Source organism: Mus musculus, chromosome 12, assembly GCF_000001635.26.
Source record: "Mus musculus strain C57BL/6J chromosome 12, GRCm38.p6 C57BL/6J".
In the NCBI taxonomy this organism is placed as follows: Eukaryota; Metazoa; Chordata; class Mammalia; order Rodentia; family Muridae; genus Mus; species Mus musculus.
In genome coordinates this window covers 56,559,570-56,586,498 of record NC_000078.6, presented here as the reverse complement: position 1 = coordinate 56,586,498, position 26,929 = coordinate 56,559,570, and the positions used below count along the sequence as shown (strand labels likewise).

General features: G+C 41.6%; 1 long non-coding RNA gene across 2 annotated transcripts in view; it reads right to left on the bottom strand.

Moving 5' to 3' along the window:
• Positions 1 to 26,929, bottom strand: part of Gm26973 — a 90,578-nt gene that overhangs the window by 41,269 nt on the left and 22,380 nt on the right. Inside the window, exon 3 of one of the 2 annotated variants that reach the window (XR_872770.2) lies at positions 19,062 to 19,184. The exons of the other annotated variant lie outside the window; for it this stretch is intronic. This is a non-coding gene — a long non-coding RNA (predicted gene, 26973). The remainder of the gene's footprint in view (positions 1 to 19,061; positions 19,185 to 26,929) is intronic. 2 annotated transcript variants of the gene reach the window in all.

The window sequence follows — 26,929 nt, the reverse complement described above, 5'->3', positions numbered from 1 at the left end:
CTTATGAAGTTTATATTAGAAAGTGCTCTGGATATACTAGATAGATGCTACTTTTAGCATCTTTTAGAGTCATCTGGCAGTTTGGAGCACTGACATTTTGAAGCTGGAGACAAAAGGATCGGATGTTCCAAGTCACGCGTGACTACATAATGAATTCAAACCTAACCTGGCTATAAGATCCTGCCTTGAATAAATAAATTGGGTAAATTGTGATAAGAACGCGATCAGAGTCCTAGGCTTCTAACAATGGAAGTTCAATACTCAATTATTTAATACCTTATTACTGGGCCAGTGAGATGCCTCGGTGGTTAAAGGCATTTGCTATCCAGCTCGAGCGCCTGAGTAGGATCCTACATGTGGAAAGAGAGAACTGGTTCCAGTTAGTTTTCACCTGACCTCCACATATGCAATGCGGCATGTGAACACACACACACACACACACACACACACATCAAATCTCAAAGTACCTTGTCCTTTTTTCCCTGCCGTTCTGGCTTTAGCACTGAAAGCCCTGCATGCCCGAGAAGCTCTCGACCCTAGAGAGAAGTCGTTTGCCATCGTCACTGAGAGAGCTTTTGACAGGTAGAGACATTAAACAAATAAATGCCAATTATCAGTAAACAGTCGAGCTTAGGGAGCCCGCTCATCCGTTTTCCCATCCCTGCACGTTCACTGCCGTCTGGCTAGAAGCTAGCGAGCTGGAGGAGTGGCAGATCATCTCTGCCAGAGCACACTGGAGTTCAAAGCCCCAAACCCTTGCTTCACACTCTTATAGAAGCGTAAGAAACCACTGATGGACAGTAAGAGCCTTTACCTCTGATTTGCCTCTACAGCTTAAGGTTGGAAATTACTTTATGCGACGAGAAGACCCTTCAGCTTAAAATGTGCTATGAAGTCGAATCCTCTTGTGGCACGCTTCGCTCTCCCACTTGTCTGGGAACAGGAGGATGAGAAGCGCACTTACTCGGTGGAAGAACGACAACGGTAAATGCACAAAACTGTCATACGGTGCCCTTTGAACATTATTTTTCTTCTGAAACTGAACATATCTTACCTCTCTTTTTAAACAGACTAAGTAAGAGAGCAGCACATCCGGAGATAATAAAAAAAGTGAGGGTTGTCGTTTTCGTTTTCTAACCTTGCAAGACACATGGTGGCTGTGTGTGCTCCTTGACCCTGCTATAATAACGTGAAAGCAAATATGAAGAAGAAGCCACACATGTTTTTAATATACACATATAAAACACAGACAACAGAAAATTGGTCTGTGGGACACAGCTTACTACCCTTGCTTAGGGCAGTGGCTCTCAACCTTCCTAATGCTGTGACCTTTTAATAGAGTTGCTCATGTTATAGTGACCTGCAACCATAAAATTATTTTCATTGTTACTTCATAACTGTAATTTTGCTACTGTTATGAATCATGATGCAAATATCAGAAATGCAGGATACTTAATATGCGACCCCTGTGAAAGGTTCCTTCGACTTCCAAAGGAGTCAAGACCAGTAAGTTAAGAACCACTGGCTTAGAGTCTTGTTGATTGACCACTGGACCTCAAGAGAATGAGCATCATAAACTAGGACTGTTAAATAAAAGAAATGAAAAAGGAGTTGAAAATTATGCTGTTCTCTTTTTGGATCCAATACAGCTGGAATATATAGTGATACCAACATATGGCAATATATCTGCATATCCTTGAGTTCTTCTGCAGATTTAATAACTATAAGTTAATATCACATACTTGTAACATTTTAGCTGACAGGAGAGCTGAAAATAACATATAAAATGTAAATTCGAGCAGACTGCCCGGGCCTGACCCGGGGCAAAAGCCCCTTCCACTCCATTCGAGCCCCGGGCTTCCTTGCCAGCAGAGTTGCCTGACACCCGCAAGGGCCCACACAGGATTCCCCACGGGATCCTAAGACCTCTGGTGAGTGGAACACAGCGCCGGCCCCAATCCAATCGCGTGGAACCTGAGACTGCGGTACATAGGGAAGCAGACTGCCCGGGCCTGACCCGGGGCAAAAGCCCCTTCCGCTCCACTCGAGCTCCGGGCTTCCTTGCCAGCGGAGTTGCCTGACACCCGCAAGGGCCCACACAGGATTCCCCACGGGATCCTAAGACCTCTGGTGAGTGGAACACAGCGCCGGCCCCAATCCAATCGCGTGGAACCTGAGACTGCGGTACATAGGGAAGCAGACTGCCCGGGCCTGACCCAGGGCAAAAGCCCCTTCCGCTCCACTCGAACCCCAGGCTTCCTGGCCAGCGGAGTTGCCTGACACCCGCAAGGGCCCACACAGGATTCCCCACGGGATCCTAAGACCTCTAGTGAGTGGAACACAACTTCTGCCAGGAGTCCGGTTCGAACACCAGATATCTGGGTACCTTCCCTGCAAGAAGAGAGCTTTCCTGCAGAGAATACTCTACCCACTGAAACCAAGGAGAGTGCTACCCTCCCAGGTCTGCTTATAGAGGCTAACAGAGTCACCTGAAGTACAAGCTCTTAACAGAGACAACAATAACAGCTAGCTTCAGAGATTACCAGATGGCGAAAGGCAAACATAAGAATCCTACTAACAGAAATCAAGACCACTCACCATCATCAGAACGCAGCACTCCCACCCCACCTAGTCCTGGGCAACCCAACACAACCGAAAATCTAGACCCAGATTTAAAAGCATTTTTCATGATGATGATAGAGGACATCAAGAAGGACTTTCATAAGTCACTTAAAGAATTACAGGAGAGCACTGCTAAAGAGTTACAGGCCCTTAAAGAAAAGCAGGAAAACACAGCCAAACAGGTAGAAGTCCTTAAAGAAAAACAGGAAAACACATCCAAACAGGTAATGGAAATGAACAAAACCATACTAGAACTAAAAAGGGAAGTAGACACAGTAAAGAAAACCCAAAGCGAGGCAACGCTGGAGATAGAAACCCTAGGAAAGAGATCTGGAACCATAGATGCGAGCATCAGCAACAGAATACAAGAAATGGAAGAGAGAATCTCAGGTGCAGAAGATTCCATAGAGAACATCGACACAACAGTCAAAGAAAATACAAAATGCAAAAGGATCCTAACTCAAAACATCCAGGTAATCCAGGACACAATGAGAAGACCAAACCTACGCATAATAGGAGTGGATGAGAATGAAGATTTTCAACTCAAAGGACCAGCAAACATCTTCAACAAAATAATTGAAGAAAACTTCCCAAACATAAAGAAAGAGATGCCCATGATCATACAAGAAGCCTACAGAACTCCAAATAGACTGGACCAGAAAAGAAATTCCTCCCGACACATAATAATCAGAACAACAAATGCACTAAATAAAGATAGAATATTAAAAGCAGTAAGGGAGAAAGGTCAAGTAACATATAAAGGAAGGCCTATCAGAATTACACCAGACTTTTCACCAGAGACTATGAAAGCCAGAAGAGCCTGAACAGATGTTATACAGACACTAAGAGAACACAAATGCCAGCCCAGGCTACTATACCCGGCCAAACTCTCAATTACCATAGATGGAGAAACCAAAGTATTCCACGACAAAACCAAATTCACACAATATCTTTCCACGAATCCAGCCCTTCAAAGGATAATAACAGAAAAGAAGCAATACAAGGACGGAAATCACGCCCTAGAACAAACAAGAAAGTAATCCCTCAACAAACCAAAAAGAAGACAGCCACAAGAACAGAATGCCAACTCTAACAAAAAAATAAAAGGAAGCAACAATTACTTTTCCTTAATATCTCTTAATATCAATGGACTCAATTCCCCAATAAAAAGACATAGACTAACAGACTGGCTACACAAACAGGACCCAACATTCTGCTGCTTACAGGAAACCCATCTCAGGGAAAAAGACAGACACTACCTCAGAGTGAAAGGCTAGAAAACAATTTTCCAAGCAAATGGTCTGAAGAAACAAGCTGGAGTAGCCATTCTAATATCGGATAAAATCGACTTCCAACCCAAAGTTATCAAAAAAGACAAGGAGGGACACTTCATACTCATCAAAGGTAAAATCCTCCAAGAGGAACTCTCAATTCTGAATATCTACGCTCCAAATGCAAGGGCAGCCACATTCATTAAAGACATTTTAGTAAAGCTCAAAGCACACATTGCACCTCACACAATAATAGTGGGAGACTTCAACACACCACTTTCATCAAGGGACAGATCGTGGAAACAGAAACTAAACAGGGACACAGTGAAACTAACAGAAGTTATGAAACAAATGGACCTAACAGATATCTACAGAACATTTTATCCTAAAACAAAAGAATATACCTTCTTCTCAGCACCTCACGGGACCTTCTCCAAAATTGACCATATAATTGGTCACAAAACAGGCCTCAACAGATACAAAAATATTGAAATTGTCCCATGTATCCTATCAGACCACCATGGCCTAAGACTGATCTTCAATAACAACATAAATAATGCAAAGCCAACATTCACGTGGAAACTGAACAACACTCTTCTCAATGATACCTTGGTCAAGGAAGGAATAAAGAAAGAAATTAAAGACTTTTTAGAGTTTAATGAAAATGAAGCCACAACGTACCCAAACCTTTGGGACACAATGAAAGCATTTCTAAGAGGGAAACTCATAGCTCTGAGTGCCTCCAAGAAGAAACGGGAGAGAGCACATACTAGCAGCTTGACAACACATCTAAAAGCTCTAGAAAAAAAGAAAGCAAATTCACCCAAGAGGAGTAGATGGCAGGAAATAATCAAACTCAGGGGTGAAATCAACCAAGTGGAAACAAGAAGAACTATTCAAAGAATTAACCAAACGAGGAGTTGGTTCTTTGAGAAAATCAACAAGATAGATAAACCCTTAGCTAGACTCACTAAAGGGCACAGGGACAAAATCCTAATTAACAAAATCAGAAATGAAAAGGGAGACATAACAACAGATCCTGAAGAAATCCAAAACACCATCAGATCCTTCTACAAAAGGTTATACTCAACAAAACTGGAAAACCTGGACGAAATGGACAAATTTCTGGACAGATACCAGGTACCCAAGTTGAGTCAGGATCAAGTTGACCATCTAAAGAGTCCCATATCACCTAAAGAAATAGAAGCAGTTATTAATAGTCTCCCAGCCAAAAAAAGCCCAGGACCAGACGGGTTTAGTGCAGAGTTCTATCAGACCTTCAAAGAAGATCTAATTCCAGTTCTGCACAAACTATTTCACAAAATAGAAGTAGAAGGTACTCTATCCAACTCATTTTATGAAGCCACTATTACTCTGATACCTAAACCACAGAAAGATCCAACAAAGATAGAGAACTTCAGACCAATTTCTCTTATGAATATCGATGCAAAAATCCTCAATAAAATTCTTGCTAACCGAATCCAAGAACATATTAAAGCAATCATCCATCCTGACCAAGTAGGTTTTATTCCAGGAATGCAGGGATGGTTTAATATACGAAAATCCATCAATGTAATCCATTATATAAACAAACTCAAAGACAAAAACCACATGATCATCTCGTTAGATGCAGAAAAAGCATTTGACAAGATTCAACACCCATTAATGATAAAAGTTTTGGAAAGATCAGGAATTCAAGGCCCATACCTAAACATGATAAAAGCAATCTACAGCAAACCAGTAGCCAACATCAAAGTAAATGGAGAGAAGCTCGAAGCAATCCCATTAAAATCAGGGACTAGACAAGGCTGCCCACTTTCTCCCTACCTTTTCAACATAGTACTTGAAGTATTAGCCAGAGCAATTCGACAACAAAAGGAGATCAAGGGGATACAAATTAGAAAAGAGGAAGTCAAAATATCACTTTTTGCAGATGATATGATAGTATATATAAGTGACCCTAAAAATTCTACCAGAGAACTCCTAAACCTGATAAACAGCTTCGGTGAAGTAGCTGGATATAAAATAAACTCAAACAAGTCAATGGCCTTTCTCTATACAAAGAATAAACAGGCTGAGAAAGAAATCAGGGAAACAACACCCTTCTCAATAGTCACAAATAATATAAAATACCTTGGTGTGACTCTAACTAAGGATGTGAAAGATCTGTATGATAAGAACTTCAAGTCTCTGAAGAAAGAATTAAAGAAGATCTCAGAAGATGGAAAGATCTCCTATGCTCATGGATTGGCAGGATCAATATAGTAAAAATGGCTATCTTGCCAAAAGCAATCTACAGATTCAATGCAATCCCCATCAAAATTCCAACTCAATTCTTCAACGAATTAGAAAGAGCAATCTGCAAATTCATCTGGAATAACAAAAAAACCTAGGATAGCAAAAACTCTTCTCAAGGATAAAAGAACCTCTGGTGGAACCACCATGCCTGACCTAAAGCTGTACTACAGAGCAATTGTGATAAAAACTGCATGGTACTGGTATAGAAACAGACAAGTAGACCAATGGAATAGAATTGAACCCAGAAATGAACCCACACACCTATGGTCACTTGATCTTCGACAAGGGAGCTAAAACCATCCAGTGGAAGAAAGACAGCATTTTCAACAATTGGTGCTGGCACAACTGGCTGTTATCATGTAGAAGAATGCGAATCGATCCATACTTCACATAAAACCAGAGACACTGAAACTTATAGAGGAGAAAGTGGGGAAAAGCCTTGAAGATATGGGCACAGGGGAAAAATTCCTGAACAGAACAGCAATGGCATGTGCTGTAAGATCGAGAATTGACAAATGGGACCTAATGAAACTCCAAAGTTTCTGCAAGGCAAAAGACTCCGTCAACAAGACAAAAAGACCACCAACAGATTGGGAAAGGATCTTTACCTATTCTAAATCAGATAGGGGGCTAATATCCAACATATATAAAGAACTCAAGAAGGTGGACTTCAGAAAATCGAACAACCCCATTAAAAAATGGGGCTCAGAACTGAACAAAGAATTCTCACCTGAGGAATACCGAATGGCAGAGAAGCACCTGAAAAAATGTTCAACATCCTTAATCATCAGGGAAATGCAAATCAAAACAACCCTGAGATTCCACCTTACACCAGTCAGAATGGCTAAGATCAAAAATTCAGGTGACAGCAGATGCTGGCGTGGATGTGGAGAAAGAGGAACACTCCTCCATTGTTGGTGGGATTGCAGGCTTGTACAACCACTCTGGAAATCAGTCTGGCGGTTCCTCAGAAAATTGGACATAGTACTACCGGAGGATCCAGCAATACCTCTCCTGGGCATTTATCCAGAAGATGCCCCAACAGGTAAGAAGGACACATGCCCCACTATGTTCATAGCAGCCTTATTTATAATAGCCAGAAGCTGGAAAGAACCCAGATGCCCCTCAACAGAGGAATGGATACAGAAAATGTGGTACATCTACACAATGGAGTACTACTCAGCTATTAAAAAGAATGAATTTATGAAATTCCTAGCCAAATGGATGGACCTGGAGGGCATCATCCTGAGTGAGGTAACACATTCACAAAGGAACTCACACAATATGTACTCACTGATAAGTGGATATTAGCCCCAAACCTAGGATTCCCAAGACATAAGGTACAATTTGCTAAACACATGAAACTCAAGAAGAATGAAGACTGAAGTGTGGACACTATGCCCCTCCTTAGAATTGGGAACAAAACACCCATGGAAGGAGTTACAGAGACAAAGTTTGGAGCTGAGATGAAAGGATGGACCATGTAGAGACTGCCATATCCAGGGATCCACCCCATAATCAGCATCCAAACGCTGACACCAGTGCATACCCTAGCAAGATTTTATTGAAAGGACCCAGATGTAGCTATCTCTTGTGAGACTATGCCGGGGCCTAGCAAACACAGAAGTGGATGCTCACAGTCAGCTAATGGATGGATCACAGGGCTCCCAATGGAGGAGCTAGAGAAAGAACCCAAGGAGCTAAAGGGATCTGCAACCCTATAGGTGGAACAACATTATGAACTAACCAGTACCCCGGAGCTCTTGACTCTAGCTGCATATGTAACAAAAGATGGCCTAATCGGCCATCACTGGAAAGAGAGGCCCATTGGACACGTAAACTTTGTATGCCCCAGTACAGGGGAACGCCAGGGCCAAAAAGGGGGAGTGGGTGGGTAGGGGAGTGGGGGTGGGTGGGTATGGGGGACTTTTGGTATAGCATTGGAAATGTAAATGAGCTAAATACCTAATAAAAAATGGAAAAAAATGTAATTTCAAACATAGTTTTTCAATGCCATTTACACTATAGTAAGTGTGATGGTTTGTATATCCTTGGACCAGGGAGTGGCACCATCTGAAGGTGTGGTCTTGTTGGAATAGGTGTGACCTGGTTGGAATGGATGTGTCACTGTGGGTGTGGGTATAAGATCCTCACCCTAGTTGCCTGGAAGTCAGTCTTCCACTAGCAGCCTTTGGATGAAGACATAGAACTCTCAGCTCCTCCTGCACCATGCCTGCCTGGATACTGCCATGTTCCCACCTAGATGATAATGGACTGAACTTCTGAACCTGTAACCCAGCCCCAATTAAATGTTGTTTTTTATAAGACTTGCCTTGGTCATGGTGTCTGTTCACAGCAGTAAAACCCTAACTAAGACAGTAAGATAGAAGTAAATGTTCAACAGAGTAAAGAATGACCTCACTATGGAGGAAATCATGGATAAGATCTTCATTTCAGTGGTCTAAGGGTCAATGTAAATGTCAATCAAGAAAAAAGGATGAACACTGAGGCACCCTGGACAACTAGGAAGATGTAATGGCTATTCCTGCTTGTCAACTTGACTACATCTGGAATGAACTACAAGCCAGAATTAGAAGGCTCACCTGTGATCCAGATCTTGAGATTGGAAGACACAAGTTTCTGACCTGGATAGTGGCATGGAGGGCTTGAGTCATAGTGGCCATGAAAACTTAGGCCCAGAAAAGGTGGTATATGCCTTTAATCCCAGGAGACTAAGGCAAGGAGATCTGAGTTCAAGGTCAGCCTGGGATAAGGCAGGTCCCAGATCCAGGTGTAGTGGTACACACCTTTAATCTGGGCCACACCCTCTGCTGGAGATTTACAAAATGACATTGGAAGAAGGAAGATTTGTTCTTCTCCTGCTTGCATTTCTGTTTCTACACAAGACCAGCTGAAGCAGCTAGTCTCATAGAGCTGAGAAACTGCTAGATCCTGGGACTTCCCATTCACAGCTGAACATTGTTGGATTAGCTGGACTACAGACTGTAAGTCATAACAACAAATTCCCTTAATATAGAGAGACTATCCATAAGTTCTGTGACTCTAGAGAACCCTGACTAATACAGAAGACATAGCATTCTAGGTTGAAAATTCCTTCATAACTTGCTGGGGTGAGTTGGAGTTGTACCAGGAAACGACTACGGAAGGAAACAAAGTACTCTGCTATAGCCACCGGTTCTCTGAAAGACTACATATCAGCACTAGAATACCACCACTTGAACCTGAGATCTAATTTGCCTTTGGTTTTTTGCTTGTTTTGTTTTGTTGCTTGGGATTTTTTTTTTTTTTTTTAGTCAGTTGGTCCAAAAAAGAGCTCAAGCATGTGAGTGTGTGTGTGAGTGTGTGTGTGTGTGTGTGTTTTGTTTCATTTTGTCTTTCTGAGAAAGAATCTCACTATGCAGCCCAGACTGTTATGGAACTCGATCTGTAGACCAGGCTGGCCTAAACTCAGACATCCATCTGCTTCTGCTTCCCGAGTGCTGGGATTCAGGGTGGGAACCACTATGCCTGATTGATTTCAGGTTGATTTTTTAAGACTTTATTTTAAGTTAGTGTTTTAAAAAGAAATATGTGACTTTTCATTTAGACATAATGTTTAAAGTATTACCTAATACATATTATTCTGTAGAGGGATAAGTTGGGACTCAATAGAACAAGCTATTTCCATACTAAAATATGCTGAGTTCACTTTCTATCCTGCTCTTTTATTATGCTGGCTGAAAAGAGACCATATGTAACTAGCAGAGGTCTAGATGGGGTTGGGAGAACAAACACACACATGCACACACACCACACCACACACACACACATTTTGGATTGCTTGCAACACATATTAAAAGGTTTTTCTTAAAACGCTTCTTTTAAACTTCAAAAAAGTAAAATTTTAAAAGCACCCTCAAAGTAAAGAAAGGGCCTTCCCTACTCAAGTAATGTTAGTTTTTCCAACATCAGCTACCCTCCTTGGCAATCCCAGATGTGGGCTCTGCAAGCAGAACCTGGGTCCTCTGCAAGAGCAGAAAGTACTCTTAATCACTGAGCCATCTCTCCATCCTTCAGGCTCAGCAGGTAAGAACACTGGATACACTTCCAGAGGGCCAGAATTCTATTCCTAACACTCGAATCATGGCTCAACAACCATAACTCCAGTTCTGGAGCATCTAATACCCTCTTATGGCCTCCATTGTCACCAGGCACGCACAAGGTGCCCAGACACACATGGAAACAGCACACTCATACACATTAAAAAGTGAATAAACAAGTAAATAAATATTTAAAATGTGAGGTTAGGACATGGCTTCATAATATTAAATTCTAGATGTCAGGCCTTCTGAATAGTGGCTGTGAGTCCATGCTGGTGAAAAGCTCTTTTGTCTGTGAGGGTGAGCTAATAAAAGAAGCAGGAGCCCATGCTGGTCTCACACCAGCAGCAGCTCTGAGGCGTACTAAGTGCTCCTCACGTGGTGCCTTCAGTCTGCTGTGCGACACTTGCTTTCTTGGGAGTAAGAAAAGCCCACATATAGCTTGGAAGTGATTAACGTTCCCCAGGGTTTGTATTTCTCGTGTAGCAGAACAGTCCTGGAGTGGTTAAGGACTCAGCCGATGATTTGTCTCCAGGATACATAAAGGCACGAGCAAACACACCAGCACCAGTGTTGTCCTAAATACGGAAACACCCGGAACTCCAATTATTTATACTACTACAAATTAAGTAAAAGCCAGCAAAATAAACTGTATTTTCTGTCCACAATACACTCATTTCCTATATCCTAGACTGTGTACCTAGTGCACATATAAATATTTATTCCTATTTGAATTCAGTCATTCATGTGATGACATTAAAACCTACATATTGCATAACTCAATTTATATGAGATGGCTAAGATTTATAAAGAGAAAGCAAATTAACAGTTGATTAGGCCCAAGAGTTGGAAATGGAGGTTAAACTCTAATGGATATTATGTTTGCTTTTTGTTTGTTTGTCTGTTTATTTGTGCTGATGGAGATGGTCTGATAACTGGACTGTTCAGATGACTGTCTCACAACTCTGAAAATATACCAGGGCCACTAAAGTATGCATTTGTAATGAGAAAGGTACATAAATTAAAGACCAATACAGTGGTTAAAATGTCACACACATTCAGCCCAGCATCTTTTTCATACTTTCTTCCTTTGGGCCACTTAAAACCATCCTTCTAGGGAGGATTTTAAAGTTCATCTCATCACTTTGGAACTGAAAATATTTAAAAAGAAAACTTTTGAAAGCACATTAAATTCATTAAAAAATACAGCTAAGAAAGTAAGAGACAATAACAACTATAAAATTATGGCTTGTTTTAAGAACTCTTTCTTAAATATTTTATTAATGTGCCTAATACATTTTAAGCCTCTGTGTATGGAAACTTTTAAAGAATTATTTGTTTATTTTATGTGTATGAGTACACACCAGAAGAGGTCATCAGATCCCATTACAGATGGGTATAAGCCACCATGTGGTTGCTGGCAATTGAACTCAGGACCTCTGGAAGAGCAGTCAGTGCTCTTAACTGATGAGCCACCTCTCCAGCCCATGAAAAAAAATTATGAAAAATATCCAATCAGAATGTCTTAGTTCGTTTTGCACCATTTTCACAGAGTACCTGAAGCTGGGCATTTTCTAAGAAAAATGTAATTTATTACCAAGGTAAGAAGGCTCATATCAAGCTAGGGTCTTCATGTTATGTCATCCCAATGTGTAAGACAGAAAGAGATCAAGAGGAGCAAGGGAGAGAGAGAGAGAGAGAGAGAGAGAGAGAGAGAGAGAGAGAGAGAATGCAAAGGGGTCAAATTCACTCTTTTATTAGATACTAATCTGTGGTAGCTAACCACACACACACCCCAGCCTGCTCTGAGTGTCAAGGGCTGTACTCCATCTATAAGGGCATCATTTAGCCATCCCCTGAGGTCCCATCCCCTCCTCACTGTTGCATCAGGATTAAGCTTTTAGAACACTAACTTTGGCAGGTACACTAAAATATAGCATGACTAAGGGAAAGGAGGTAGCCACCAGGGCTGCTAGGGTCAGCAGAACTGGAGCCCCTCCCCCAAGTTTCCTCAGGAATACTGTGTGGTCAGTACCAAAAGTTTTAACACGTAAAATGTGTCTGGCTGAAGGAGCTAGAGTTTTAAAATAAGCAGTATTGTAAAGCTACATGTGAGTGAGCATTACCCATTGCTATCCTTGGCTATTACGGTAAGTGAGCTTTATCAGTCATTGGCTATTACTGTACACCAGGTGCTTGACTCAGTGGTACACACACACATCCTGTTATTACTATGATCATTACCATCTACAGAATGCAGATGGGAAAAAAAAACCCAAGGCTCACAGAAGTGAAATTTAAAAAACCTGCTCAAGCCTTCACAAATAGTAAAATGATTTATATCGTATGTGCATGCATGTGTATCAAACTCATCTTCAGCCAAGGTGAAATCTTGGGAAGTTACTTCTGTAGACTGAATCTGAGAAAACAGTGGTGAATTGGTGTTTTTATTTCAGCATCTTCTAGTTGTGCTGTATAGAACTAATATTGTCTTATCAATGACGAAGCAGTTGCTTTTTTTTTTTAATCTTTGTTCACAAGCATGAACACATGAAATAAATAATTATGCTCCCAGTCTGTAGAATCTTTTTTCTCTGGAGTATAAAATGTGCATTAGAGATTTAACTCATCCGGGGCCTAGCAAACACAGAAGTGGATGATCACAGTCAGCTACTGGATGGGTCACACAGCCCCTAATGGAGGAGCTGAGAAATTACCCAAGGAGCTATAGGGAACTGCAACCCTATAGGTGGAACAACAATATGAACTAACCAGTACCCGGGAGCTCTTGTCTTTAGCTGCATATGTATCAAAAGATGGCCTAGTCAGCCATCACTGCAAAGAGAGGCCCATTGGACTTGCAAACTTTATATGCCCCAGTACAGGGGAACGCCAGGGCCAAAAAGGGGGAGTGGGTGGGTAGGGGATTGGGGGGTGGGTATGGGGGACCTTTGGGATAGCATTGAAAATGTAAATGAGGAAAATACCTAATTTTAAAAAAAAAAGAGATTTAACTCATGACAAAGGAAAACATGTCTTATTACTACTCAATTTCAGATGACCCCTGGGTTGAGATTTGTCTGTCTTTGATCAAAGGTCCATCCCAAGAAGATTAGTTTTGTGAAATTTCCTGAACTGTGTTAAATAGCAGCAGCACATAGCTCTGGCGTAAATGAGGAGCAAGAGGTGAGCTGGGCACTAAAGCATGATGTCTTAGCAGTTGCTATTTTGATACTTTGTCAGTATTGGTCCAATGGCAGGAAGAGAAGGCTCATAAGAGATTACGTGGGTAATGTTGTCTGGGTAGAGAACTGAGTGCCTGTTACATCTGTAATTATATGTGGCATTTTGGCTCTGTAATTAAATTCAAAACAAGTCACATGTAGAAATGCATTAAATTTAAATGCCGTTACAAAAATGAATAAAACGAGCTTTCAGATTTATGAATATGATTTGAATAAAGATTGTCGTTCACTCAAACCAGCAGGGTTTATGGCCGCAAAAATGAACCGAATTTAGCTGTGATGAAGGCACTGGGCTTTGTGCCACCAAACACTATCATACAGAAGATAATTGCAGTAAGGAGAAAAATTCAAATATTAAGTTAAAGATGGTCGTAGTTTTCATGTACTTTCTACGTGATTTAAATTATGTTGCAGAGAATAATATACAATACTTAGTAACATAGAATATGATTTTTCTCCGTCCTTTGCAAAGTAGCCCAGTGTAGGAGGAACTGTGCAGCTGCCTCTACATAAACGGGGAGGGGGAGAGTGTGGGGCACAGCCTCAAACGGATCTCCTGAAGGAGGACCTAATTGAGGACTGCCTGAGAGACTGAGGATTGCTGACGCAGGCATTGCCAGCCAATCTGGAACTGCTGTTTAGAAGAGATGCTTTCTTGGGACCAATGGTGTGTGGGTGGAGGGTATTAAAGATGCTTGCAGCCGTGCTCAGAGGAGCTTGCTGCTTCGCTCTCACCTTCTCCACCAGAGTCATTGATTCTGCACCACCCCAACTCCAACCACCAAGGGCCAGTATGGTCGGGCAGTGGACGGTCCAGGCACAGGCAGCAGCCCAGGATAAAGAAGAAATTCATTCAAATTGGCATCAAAATCACAATGATGTAACAACTGCTTGAGGCAAGTTTTGGTTATAAAGGGTTCTTGCAACAGGCGTGGTGGCACATGCCTTTAATTCCAGCACTAGGGAGGCAGAGGCAGGCGGATTTCGTTGAATTAGAGGTCAGTCTGGTCCACATGGTGAGTTCCAGGACAGCCAAGGCTACACAAAGAAACCCTGTCTGAATAAAAACAAAAACAAAAGTTCTGTGGTTTGTTGTGTTACTTTTATCCCAGCTGTGACAGAGTCCTGAGAAAGCAGCTTAAGGAAGGGAGGGGTTTATTCTGGCTCGCAGTCAGGGACCAGCCCATCAAGATGGAGAAAGCAAAGCAGCAGGACCAGAGTCAGCTGCTCACATCAGGTCTGTAATCATGAGGCAGAGAGAGATGAACACTGGCTGGCACTCAGATGAAAATAAGAAAGTTTGGGGCTGGAGAGACGGCTCAGTGGTTAAGAGCACTGGCTGTTCTTTCAAAGGTCCTGAGTTCAATTCCCAGCAACCACATGGTGGCTTATATATCTATTACATTGAAGAAAAAAAATTGAAATAGCAGTAACATGCAGCAATTACCAAGAAAGAAATGTGTGAAGAATTGCCTTGATAAGAGAAATACAAAGCGATGCAGGATTTTACAAAGTGGCTCGTTCAGATCCACGAAAATCTGAATTATTTCAATCTTGTAGTCTTAATTCTAATCTATCACAAGGGGATAATAATAAAAATGAATTTATACTCATGGACTTAACTATTTCAATATTAATTATAAAAGAAAAATGGAGAGTGATGAAATAATAATCCAAACAAAAACTGTTAGGCAGGCATTTATCTGCTTGCAAAATATAGTAATTTTGTTTTTAAAATTGAGTATAGTGTGAAATGTACTTATCATTTAGTATAGATTCAAGTAAAGATATAAAAATTATGTAACCTGCACTTACTACCAAGGAAAACATACTCAAGGCTAAACCACTGAATGAAGTATTAAAAAATGCATCAATAATTGAATTTGAGTGGTAAAAAGGATTTTGTCTTCTGTTCATTCCTTTTAACATTTTAAGTGAGTGTTAAAATACAAAATCTATGTATGATTCCCCCACATAGGAGTCAATCACCAATGTACAGGTCTGTCTGTGATGGCAGGAAAGTAAGCCGTACTCTCTGTGGGTTTCAGATTTCCCAAATCTGTCCACCCATGTCCTCACCTAGAAAGTGGCACTGTGCTTCTACATAAATTCCACAGCACTTTCATAGTTCTGTAAGTATTTTGCAGCTGCTTCAATTTTATTGCTTCTAAAAGAAATTCAATAATTCCCTATGTTTTACTGTTCCCACTGCAGAGTTAGAACACATAGTCCCATGTATTACACAAAATTCTGTTTCTATGATTTTCTGGGAAAAAAAATTAAGATAATTGTGAAAAAATAGACCTGTGGTTGCTAGAGGAGAGGAAGGGAGAGAAGGGTAACAGCGGGCTGGGAGAGGGTCAGTGGGTAAAGTGTTGCTCAAGCAAGGGGACATGAGCTCATATCCCCAGGACACTTGTAAAAGGCCAGGCACAGCCATGTGTGTCTGTAACTCCAGCATTGGGGGAGCACAGCAGACATGGGCAGATCCTGGGGATAGGTGACCACTCAGCCAAGCCAAATGGCAAGCTCCAGGTTCAGTGAGAGACCCTGTCTCAAAATAACAAGAAGGGAAAGCAGAGAGACCAACCTGTGGGGCATGGCCCCCACAGGGATTGCAGATCAGATGTCCCGTGTCTCCGATATTCACATTGTAATTCATAACGGTAGCAAAATTACAGTTATGAAGTAGCAACAAAATGATTTCATAGTTGGGGGCGGGGTCTCCACAACCCGAGGAACTGTACGAAAGGGCTGAAGCATTAGGGAGGTTGAGAACCTTGCCATAGAAGAAAGCAGTAAACATTAATACCAGGTCTGGTGTGTGCGTCTGCATGCATACATCACTAACACACACACACATACACACACACACACACACACACGAGAGCACGAGAGTTTAGGGAGTAACAAAACTATATCGTGTCTTATTTCTGGTTGTGACTTTACATGGATATGCTTTGGCAAAACATAACTGTGCCACGAGAACTGTACCTAATTATCTGTGAGGAGACTAAATGGGGAATGTAAGATGTCTGAGCAGGTAAAGGCGACTGCAGCTCAAGCCTGACACCTTGAGTTTAGTCACCGCATCTCAGGTAGAGAAGGAAGGAAGAGACCAACCTCCACAAGTTGTCTTCTGGTCTCCACAGGTACGGCTCACTCACCTACACACAGTATGTGTGTGCACACAGTGCTTGTGCGTACCCACCCAGCCATGAGTAAGCCATGACTTTCTGTGGGACATTTAGACTTGTCTGGTGCTTGGGAGTTTCTGGCAGACATCTACTATCTCATAACAGAAATGTGCTCCTTAAGGATAGTTCGGGCACAGCAGCCACGTAGACGATGTTTCGGTGACTTATGATTCCCCATGGGGATGGCGCTGAATAGTCCTGTTAGTGGGCTGCACACCCCGGGGAAGAGACTTGAAGTCAGGCAGTAGTGAGTGACTTCTTTCTCTGAAAAGGCTTCTATGCCCTTGGAGGTCTTGGTCCCCTTACCTCAGCACTAAAGTTTGGTCCGGATAAAGAAAAACAAACAAACAATCCAGGAAAACTAACATTGCATAGGCTCCAGGCTAGCATGCTAGAAGGAGCTGGGAAGTTTCCCACATCTCATCACATTCTCTACTCACAACACCTTCTCAAAACAAGATGCTATTATCCTCCACTTTTCAGGTACAGAAACTGAGGCTAGTTGCGATTAGGTAACCCAAGAGGAATGCTTTCAGAGGCCTTTATTCTTAACTGAATCTTAACATTATCTAGGCCTACACAACTGACTCCATGTTCCATGTGCTATGTGGGCTCAGAGAGGAGCCAGGGTCCTCCATTGGCTCCGACTGCCCTCACTGCTTCTGTCTAAAGACGATGCTGGCATTTAAGCAAACAACCCTTGTCTTCTGCAGTTTGGCGGCTTTCTGCCTTCGAGGATTAGAGTCTTGGCTGGCATTCATGAAGAGACTATTCAGTAGCTCAAAAGTCTCTGGAGGTGGAGACAGAGATGAGAGAAAGGAAAGCAGAAGTAGAGAGCAAACGTATCTGAGGGTTTGGGAAAGGCAAAGGCGGTAAGGTACGGTGAGGAGCCCCAGGAAAATCTCACTATTTTGTCAAACACACTGAGCTAAGTTTTCAGTTTACACATCATTGAAGAACCAGGTTTTGAGTTTGTCGCTCAAGGTCAAGCACGCAGAACAACCTGGCCAGAGATTTCAGAGCTCAGCATGTGAGATCTTAACTCTGTTTACCGTTTATATTCTGAGGAAAAACTTGGAGCTAAACTGAAGAGGCAGAGTGTGGAAGAGGCTTCTGTGCCCCCACATCCTGATGTCAGAGGGCTTCTAGCCATCACCCAGGTAAGCCTCCGGCTCCACCTGTCTTCACTGCAACAAATGTCAGTGATCGTCTGTGCATGGTGAAAATGTAGAAGTCACTGACAAAGCCATGTTAAGCTGAGGTCCTACTTGAGGTCTACAGAACACGCTTCACTGCTGCTCAGGTCTCCCATCTTCCCACACTGCTGGGAACATGTTAGAAACACCCGTCCTGTACCTTTATGACTTTGTGAGGCCATGTGTCTAGCTTAGCCTGTGAATCATGAACAGAAATGAAACACTACCCTTCTAGATCTACTAGTTGTTGCCCTTGGCAGTGAGACGGGCATCCTGTGAGAAGATTCCTTCTCTGACAGCCTGGGTCCCTGCATCACTACAAAGGGAAGCCTCCATCAAGTCCTGATGGGTGTGTTGATTTGAGGCATGCTTATTACTGCTGCACGGCCCACTCAGACTGGCAGATGCCTATAGGTTCTGTGTGATGTTTGCTGGTTTTGATGCCTTGGCAGGATCAGAATAACCATTGGTGACCTTTATTTCTGGTTAAACGGGAGATATTCTGCCCCTTTAAGGCAATATGATATAAAATGCCTCAAACAAAACATACAACACTATGGTAGAGATGATCTAAAAGTGAACTGTCGTGCTGGGCAGTGGTGGTGTACACCTTTAATCCCAGCACTGAGGAGGATCACTGTGAGTTTGAGGCCAGCCTGGTCTACAGAGTGAGTTCTGGGCAGGAAAACCAGGGCTACACAGAGAAACCCTGTCTCAAAGAAAACTATCTAAAGTTCTGTCACAGTAGGAAAACAATTGAATTAGTTCTTTTATCTTAAAACAAGTGAATTAAACTTCCATTTCCTTTATTATAATGTTTCTTTAGGAAAAGCACAGTGAGCACTCTAGCTGCATTTTTGTGTCCCAGTGTGTGTGTGTGTGTGTGTGTGTCAGTGTGTGTGTATGTGTGTGTGTCAGTGTGTGTGTATGTGTGTGTGTGTGTGTGTCCCAGTGTGTGTGTGTGTGTGTGTGTGTGTCCCAGTGTGTGTGTGTGTGTGTGTGTGTGTGTGTGTGTGTGTGTGTGTGTGCTGGTCTGCCTGAGCCTCCTTGTGTGTGAACCCTGGTGCCTTGTGCGAACCCATTTCCACCCTGACAAAATGAAAGAAACAATCGTGAACCAGGAAAAACTCACCAAACTGCAGGCACAGATGCACACTGGTGGAGAAGGAGCTGCTCCTAGAAAGAAGGAAGTTCACAGAGCAGTCGCAGCAGATGATAGGAGACTCACAGACCGTCTTAGTCAGGGTTTCTATTCCTGTACAAACACCATGACCAAGAAGCAAGTTGGGGAGGAAAGGGTTTATTCAGCTTACACTTTCGCATTGCTGTTCATCATCAAAGGTAGTCAGGATTAGAACTCAAACAGATCAGGAAGCAGGAGCTGATGCAGAGGTCATGGAGGGATGTTACTTACTGGCTTGCTCAGCTTGCTTTCTTATAGTACCCAGGACTCCCAGCCCAGGGATGGCATCACCCACAATGACCCCTCCCACCCTTCATTACTAATTGAGAAAATGCCTTATAGCTGGATCTCGAGGAGGCATTTTTTTCAAGGGAGGCGCCTTTCTCTGTGATAACTCCAGCTTGTGTCAAGTTGACACACAAAACTAGCCAGTACACAGACAATATGAAGCTTATAAGAAGGAAGACCCAAGTATAGATACTTCATTCCCACTTAGAAGGGGGAACAAAATAATCATTAGAAGCAGAGGTTGGGAGGAATCTGGACAGGAGAGGGGAGAGGGAGGTACAAAAGAGGGGACAGGATCAGGTATGGGGGACGACAGCATAGAGGCCCAGAGGGCCAGGAGAATGAATAAAATATTTAGCAGTGTGGGGTGGAGGGCAGGGGGGAACCTCTAAAAAGTCCCAGATATCAGGGGTGTAAGAGGTTCCTAGGAACCAATGGGGATGATCTTAGCTGAAATGCCCAACAGTGGTGTGATAGAACCTAAGGAGGTCACCACCTCTAGTAGATAGACATGGCCCCCATTTGAGGCATGGGGTCACCCACCTTTCTTCAAAATTCTTGATTCAGAATTGTTCCTGCCTAAATGCAGGGATAAAAATGGAGCAGAGACTGAAGGAAAGGCTACCCAGGGACCAGCCCAACTTGGGATCTATCCCATGCACAGGCACCAAACTATTAGACACTACTACTGATGCCATGTTGTGCTTCCAGTCAGGAGCCTAGCATGACTGTTCTCTGAGAGGCTCTACCAGCAGCTGAGACAGATGCAGATACTTATAGCAAACCATTAAATTGAGGTCGAAAATCCCTATGAAAGAGTTAGAAGAATGACTGAAGGAACTGAAGGGAATTGCAACCCCATCAACTAATCCAGACTCCTCAGATCTCCCAGAGGCTAAGCCACCAACCAAAGTGCATACATGAGCTGGTCCTTGTTCCCCACTACAGATGTAGCAGAAGGCTGCCTTGTCTGGCCTCAGTGGGAAAGGATGTGCTTTATCCTGGAGAAACTTGAGGTCCCAGATTAGGGGGGTGCTAGTGGGTTGAGGTGGAAGTGTGTGTGAGTGTGGGGGGAGTACCCTCTCAGAAGCAAAGGGGGTATGGGCTGAAGATCTTGTGGAGGGTGGACCAGGAAGGAGGCAACACTTGTAATGTAAATTATTCATTATTATTATTATTATTATTATCATTATTATCCTGCAGTTCTCCTTAAAGAACTTATAGGAAACAGTATCTCTGGTATTGAAGATGTGAACATGTTTACAAATCAAGAAACAGTGATCCATTTTAACAGCTAAAGTTTAGGCATCTCTGGTAGCAAACACCTTCACCATTACAGGCCATGATGAAACAAAGCAGCTGACAGAAATTCTTCCCAGCATCCTAAACCAGTTTGGTGCAGACAGTCTGACTAGTTTAGGGAGACTGACTGAAGCTCTGCCCAAACAATCTGTGGATGGAAAAGCACCACTTACTCCTGGGGGGGGGGGGTGAGGAAAAGGGGAGGAAGAGGAGGAGGAGGCAGACGAATTGAGGCAACTTCTGAAGAAGGTGACACTTGAATAAGTTATAGGAGCTGCTGTTTTATATCATGGTTGCTTTATAAAGTTCTTTTGTTTATGGATTTGATAAAATCTAGATCTTTACTATTTAAGCTCAAGTCCCCTGGATACTGTGGCTCTTTTCAGTTTCTGCTTATACCTAGTTCATTCTTTGTGGCAAATTGAGCTGAAGCATCCTGGCAATAAAGTTTGGAAAACTATAATAAAATTCTTTGCCTAGTTAAAAGAAACAAACAGAGTGCTCTGACCCTGGGACTCAGGTCAGATTGCCATTTTTCCTCCAGTGACTCTCTTAGGCAAGTCCACTCAGGAGCACATAGGCTGCAGAAGTGGGCAGAACAGCTGGGACAGGGTCCTACGGGCCTACATCTGCACCCAAGAGGTGGGGCTGTCCTGCAGCCCTCTGTGCACTAGTCTTGCCAGGAGAGAGCTGGTCTCCCAGGAGTGCTGACACAGGCTTGCAGACTCACAGGAGGAACAAACTCCAGACAGAGACTACAAGAACATCTAACACCAGAGATTAACAGATGGCAAAAAGCAATTACAAGAATCTTACTAACAGAAACCAAGACTACTTGGCATCATCAGAATCCACCACAGCGATTCTGGGATATCCCAACACACTGGAAAAGCAAGATTTGAGTTTAAAATAATATCTCATGATGCTGGTAGAGGATTGTCAGAAGGACATAAATAACTCTCTTTAAAAAAATAATACAGGAGAACACAGATAAACAGGTAGAAGCCCTTAAAGCAGATTCACAAAAATCCCTTAAAGAATTATAGGAAAACACATCCAAACAGGTGAAAGAATTGAACAAAACCATCCAGGCCCTAAAATTGGAAGTAAAAACAATAAAGAAATCATAAAAGAAGAAAACTCTGGAGATAGAAAACCTAGGAAAGAAATCAGGAGCCATAGATGCAAGCATCACCAACAGAATACAAGAGATAGAAGAGAGAATCTCAGGTGCAGAAGATACCATAGAAAGCATTGACACAATAGTCAAAGAAAATGCAAAATGCAAAAAGATCCTAACTGAAAATATCCAGGGAATCCAGAACACATTGAAAAGACCAAACCTAAGGATAATAGGTATAGATAAGAAGGGATATTTTCAACTTAAAGGGCCAGTAAATATCTTCAACAAAGTTGTAGAAGAAAACTTCCCCAACCTAAAGAAAGAGATGCTCATGAACATACAAAAAAAAAACCTAAAGAACTACAAATAGTTTGGACTGGAAAAAAATCCTCCTGTCACATAATAATCAACACACCAAATGCACAACACAAACAAAGAATATTAAAAGCAGTAAGGGGAAAAGGTCAAGTAACATATAAAGGCAGACCTATTAGAATTATGCCAAACTTCTCACCAGAGACTATTAAAGCCAGAAAATCCTAGACAGATGTCATACAGACCCTGAGAAAACAAATGCCAGCCCAGGCTACAATATCTGGCAAAAATCTCAATTACCATAGATGGAGAAACCAAAGTATTCCATGACAAATCCAAATTTACACAAAAGCTTCCCACAATTCTAGCCCTTCAAAGGATAATAAAGGGAAAATTCCAAGACAAGGAGGGAAATTATGCCCCATAAAAAGCAAGAAAGTAATCCTTCAACAAACCAAAAAGAAGACAGCCACAAGAACAGAATGCCAACTCTAACAACAAAAATAACAGGAAACAACAATTACTTTTCCATAATATCACTTAATATCTATGGACTCAATTCCCCAATAAAAAGACATAGATTAACAGACTGGCTACAAAAACAGGACCCAACATTTTGCTGCATACAGGAAACCCACCTCAGGGACAACAACCTCAAAAGGCTGGACAACAATTTTCCAAGCAAATGGTCTGAAGAAACAAGCTGGAGTAGCCATTCTAATATCGAATAAAATCGATTTCCAACCCAAAGTTATCAAAAAAGACAAAGAGGGGCACTTCATACTCATCAAAGGTAAATCTTCCAAGATGAACTCTCAATTCTCAATATCTATGCTCCAAATGCAAGGACATCCACATTCATTAAAGAAACTCTAGTAAAGCTCAAACCACACATTGTACCTCACACGATAATAGTGGGAAACTTCAAAACCCCACTCTCATCAATGGACAGATCTTGGAAAAAGAAACTAGACAGGGACACAGTGAAACTAACAGAAGTTATGAAACAAATGGATTTAACAGATATCTATAGAACATTTTATCCTAAAACAAAAGGATATACCTTCTTCTCAGCACCACATGGTACCTTCTCTAAAATTGACCATATAACCTGTCACAAAACAGACCTCAACGGATACAAAAATATTGAAATAATCCCATGCATCCTATCAGATCACCACGGGCTAAGGCTAATCTTCAATAACAACATAAATAATAGAAAGCCAATATACATGTGGAAGCTGAACAAAACTCTACTCAATGATAACTCAAGGAAAAAATAAAGAAAAGAAATTAAAGACTTTTTAGAGTTTAATGAAAATGAAGCCACAACATACCCAAACTTATGGGACACAATGAAAGCATTCCTAAGAGGAAAATTCATAGCTCTGAGTGCCTCCAAAAAGAAATTGGAGAGATCATACACTAGCAGCTTGACCGCACACCTCAAAGCTCTAGAACAAAAGGAAGCAAATTCATCCAAGAGGAGTAGTTGGAAGGAAATTATCAAACTCAGTGCTGAAATCAACTAAGTGGAAACAAAAAGAACTACATAAAGAATCAACCAAATCAGGAGCTGGTTCTTTGAGAAAAATCAACAAAATAGATAAACTTAGCCAGACTAACTAGAGGGCACAAGGAAAGTATCCTAATTAACAAAATCATAGATGAAAAGGGAGACATAACAAGAGAATCTGAGTAAATCCAAAACATTATCCGATCCTACTACAAAAGCCTATACTCAACAAAATTGGAAAACCTGGATATAATAGGCAATTTTCTAGACAGATACCAGGCACCAAAGTTAAATCAGGATCAGGTTAATGATCTAAACAGTCCCATATCTCCTAAAGAAATAGAAACAGCCATTAATAGTCTCCTAACCAAAAAAAGCCCAGGGTTTAGTGCAGAGTTCTATCAGACCTTCAGAGAAGACCTAATACCAATACTCCTCAAACTATTCCACAAAATAGAAACAGAAGGTACTCTACCCAATTTGTTCCATGAAGCCACAAATACTCTGATACCTAAACCACACAAAGATCCAACAAAGAAAGAGAACTTCAGACCAATTTCCCTTATGAATATTGATGCAAAAATACTCAATAAAACTCTTGCAAACCAAATCCAAGAACACATCAAAACGATCATCCATCATGATCTAGTAGGCTTCATCCCAGGAACGCAAGGATGGTTCAATATACAGAAATCTATCAACATAATCCACTATATAAACAAACTCAAAGAAAAAAACCACATGATCATTTCATCAGATGCTGAGAAAGCATTCGAAAAAATCCAACACCCGTTCATGATAAAAGTCTTGGAAAGATCAGGAATTCAAGGCCCATACCTTAACACAATAAAAGCAATATACCTAAACACAATACAGCAAACCAGTAGCCAACATCAAACTAAATGGAGAGAAACTTGAAGCAAACCCACTAAAATCAGGGAGTAGACAAGGCTGCCTGCTCTCTCCCTACATATTCAGTATAGTACTTGAAGCCCTAGCCAGAGTAATTCGACAACAAAAGGAGATCAAAGGAATACAATTTGGAAAGGAAGAAGTTAAAATATCACTATTTGCAGATGATAAGATAGTATATATAAGTGACCCCAAAAATTCCACCAGAGAACTCCTAAGCCTGATAAACAACTTCAGCAAAGTAGCTGGATATAAAATTAACTTAAATCAGTGGCCTTTCTCAACACAAAGGATAAACTGGCTGAGAAAGAAATTAGGGAAACAACACCCTTCTCAATAGTCACAAATAATATAAAATACCTTGGTGTGACTCTAATGAAGCAAGTGAAAGATCTGTATGACAAGAACTTCAAGTCTCTGATGAAAGAAGTCAAAGAAGATCTCAGAAGATGGAACGATCTCCAATGCTCATGGATTGGCAGAATTAATATAGTAAAAATGGCTATCTGAAAGCAATCTACAGATTCAATTCAATTCCCATAAAAATTCCAACTCAATTCTTCACCGACTTAGAAAGGGCAGTTTGCAAATTCATCTGGAATAACAACAACAACAAAAAAAAACCTAGGATGGCAAAAACTGTTCTCAACAATAAAAGAAACTTTGATGCAATCACCATCCCTGACCTCAAGCTGTACTACAGAGCAATTGTTATTTTAAAAAAACTGCATGGTACTGGTATAGTGACAGACAGGTAGATCAATGAAATAGAATTGAAGACCCAGAAATGAACCCACACACCTATGGTCACTTGATCTTTGACAAAGGAGCTAAAACCATCCAGTGGTAAAAAGACAGCATTTTCAATAAATGGTGCTAGCTCAACTGGTGGTTATCATGTAGAAGAATTTGAATTGATCCATTCTCATCTCCTTGTACAAAGCTCAAGTCTAAGTGGATCAAGGACCTTCACATAAAACCAGAGACACTGAAACCTATAGAGGAGAAAGTGGGGAAGAGCCTCAAAGATATGGACACAGGGAAAAAAATTCCTGAACAGAACACCAGTGGCTTGTACTGTAATATCAAGAATTAACAAATGGGACCTCATAAAATTGCAAAGCTTCTGTAAGGCAAAGGACACTGTCAATAAGATAAAAAGGCAACCAACATATGGAGAAAATATCTTTACCATCCTACATTTGATAGAAAGCTTATATCCAGTATATACAAAGAACTCAAGAAGTTATACTCCAGAGAACCAAATAACCCTATTAAAAATGGGTACAGAGCTAAACAACGAATTCTCAACTGAGGAATACCGAATGGCTGAGAAGCACCTACAAAAATGTTCAACATTCTTAGTCATCAGAGAAATCCAAATCAAAACAACCCTGAGATTCCACCTCACACTAGTCAGAATGGCTAAGATCAAAAACTCAGGTGACAGCAGATGCTGGCAAGGATATGGAGAAAGAGCAACACTCCTCCATTGCTGGTGAGATTGCAAGCTGGTACAACCACTCTGGAAAGCAGATTGGCAGTTCTTCAGAAAATTGGACATAGTACTACTTGAGGATCCAGCAATACCTCTCCTGGGCATATACCCAGAAGATGCTCCAACATGTAATAAGGACACATTCTCCACTATGTCATAGCAGCCTAACTTATAATAGCCAAAAGCTGGAAAGAACCCAGATGTCCTCCAACAGAGGAGTGGATACAGAAAATTTGGTACGTTTACATAATAAAGTACTACTCAACTATTAATTTATTAAATTCTCAGACAAATGGATGGATCTGGAGGATATCATCCTGTGTGAGATAACCCAGTCACAAAAGAACACACATGATATGCATTCACTGATAAGTGGATATTAGCCTAGAAGCTCAGAATACACACAATACAATTCACAAACCACATGAAACTCAAGAAGAAGGAAGACCGAAGTGTGGATACTTTGATCCTTCTTAGAAGGGGAACAAAATACCAATGGAAGGAGATACAGAGACAAAGTACGAAGCAGAGACTGAGGGAACAGCCACCCCAGGGACTGACCCACCTGGGGATCCATCCCATACACAACCACCCAAACCAGACACTATTGTGGATTCAAACAAGAGCTTGCTGACAGGAACCTGATATAACCAGATCTTCTGAGAGGCTCTGCCAGTGCCTGACAAATACAGAAGTGGATGCTCACAGTCATCCACTGGATGGAGCACAGGGTCTCCAATAAAGGAGCTAGAGAAAGTACCTAAGGAGCTGAAGGGATTTGCAGCCACATATGAACAATATGAACTAACCAGTACCTCCAGAGCTCCCTGGGACTAAACCACTATCCAAAGAAAACACATGGT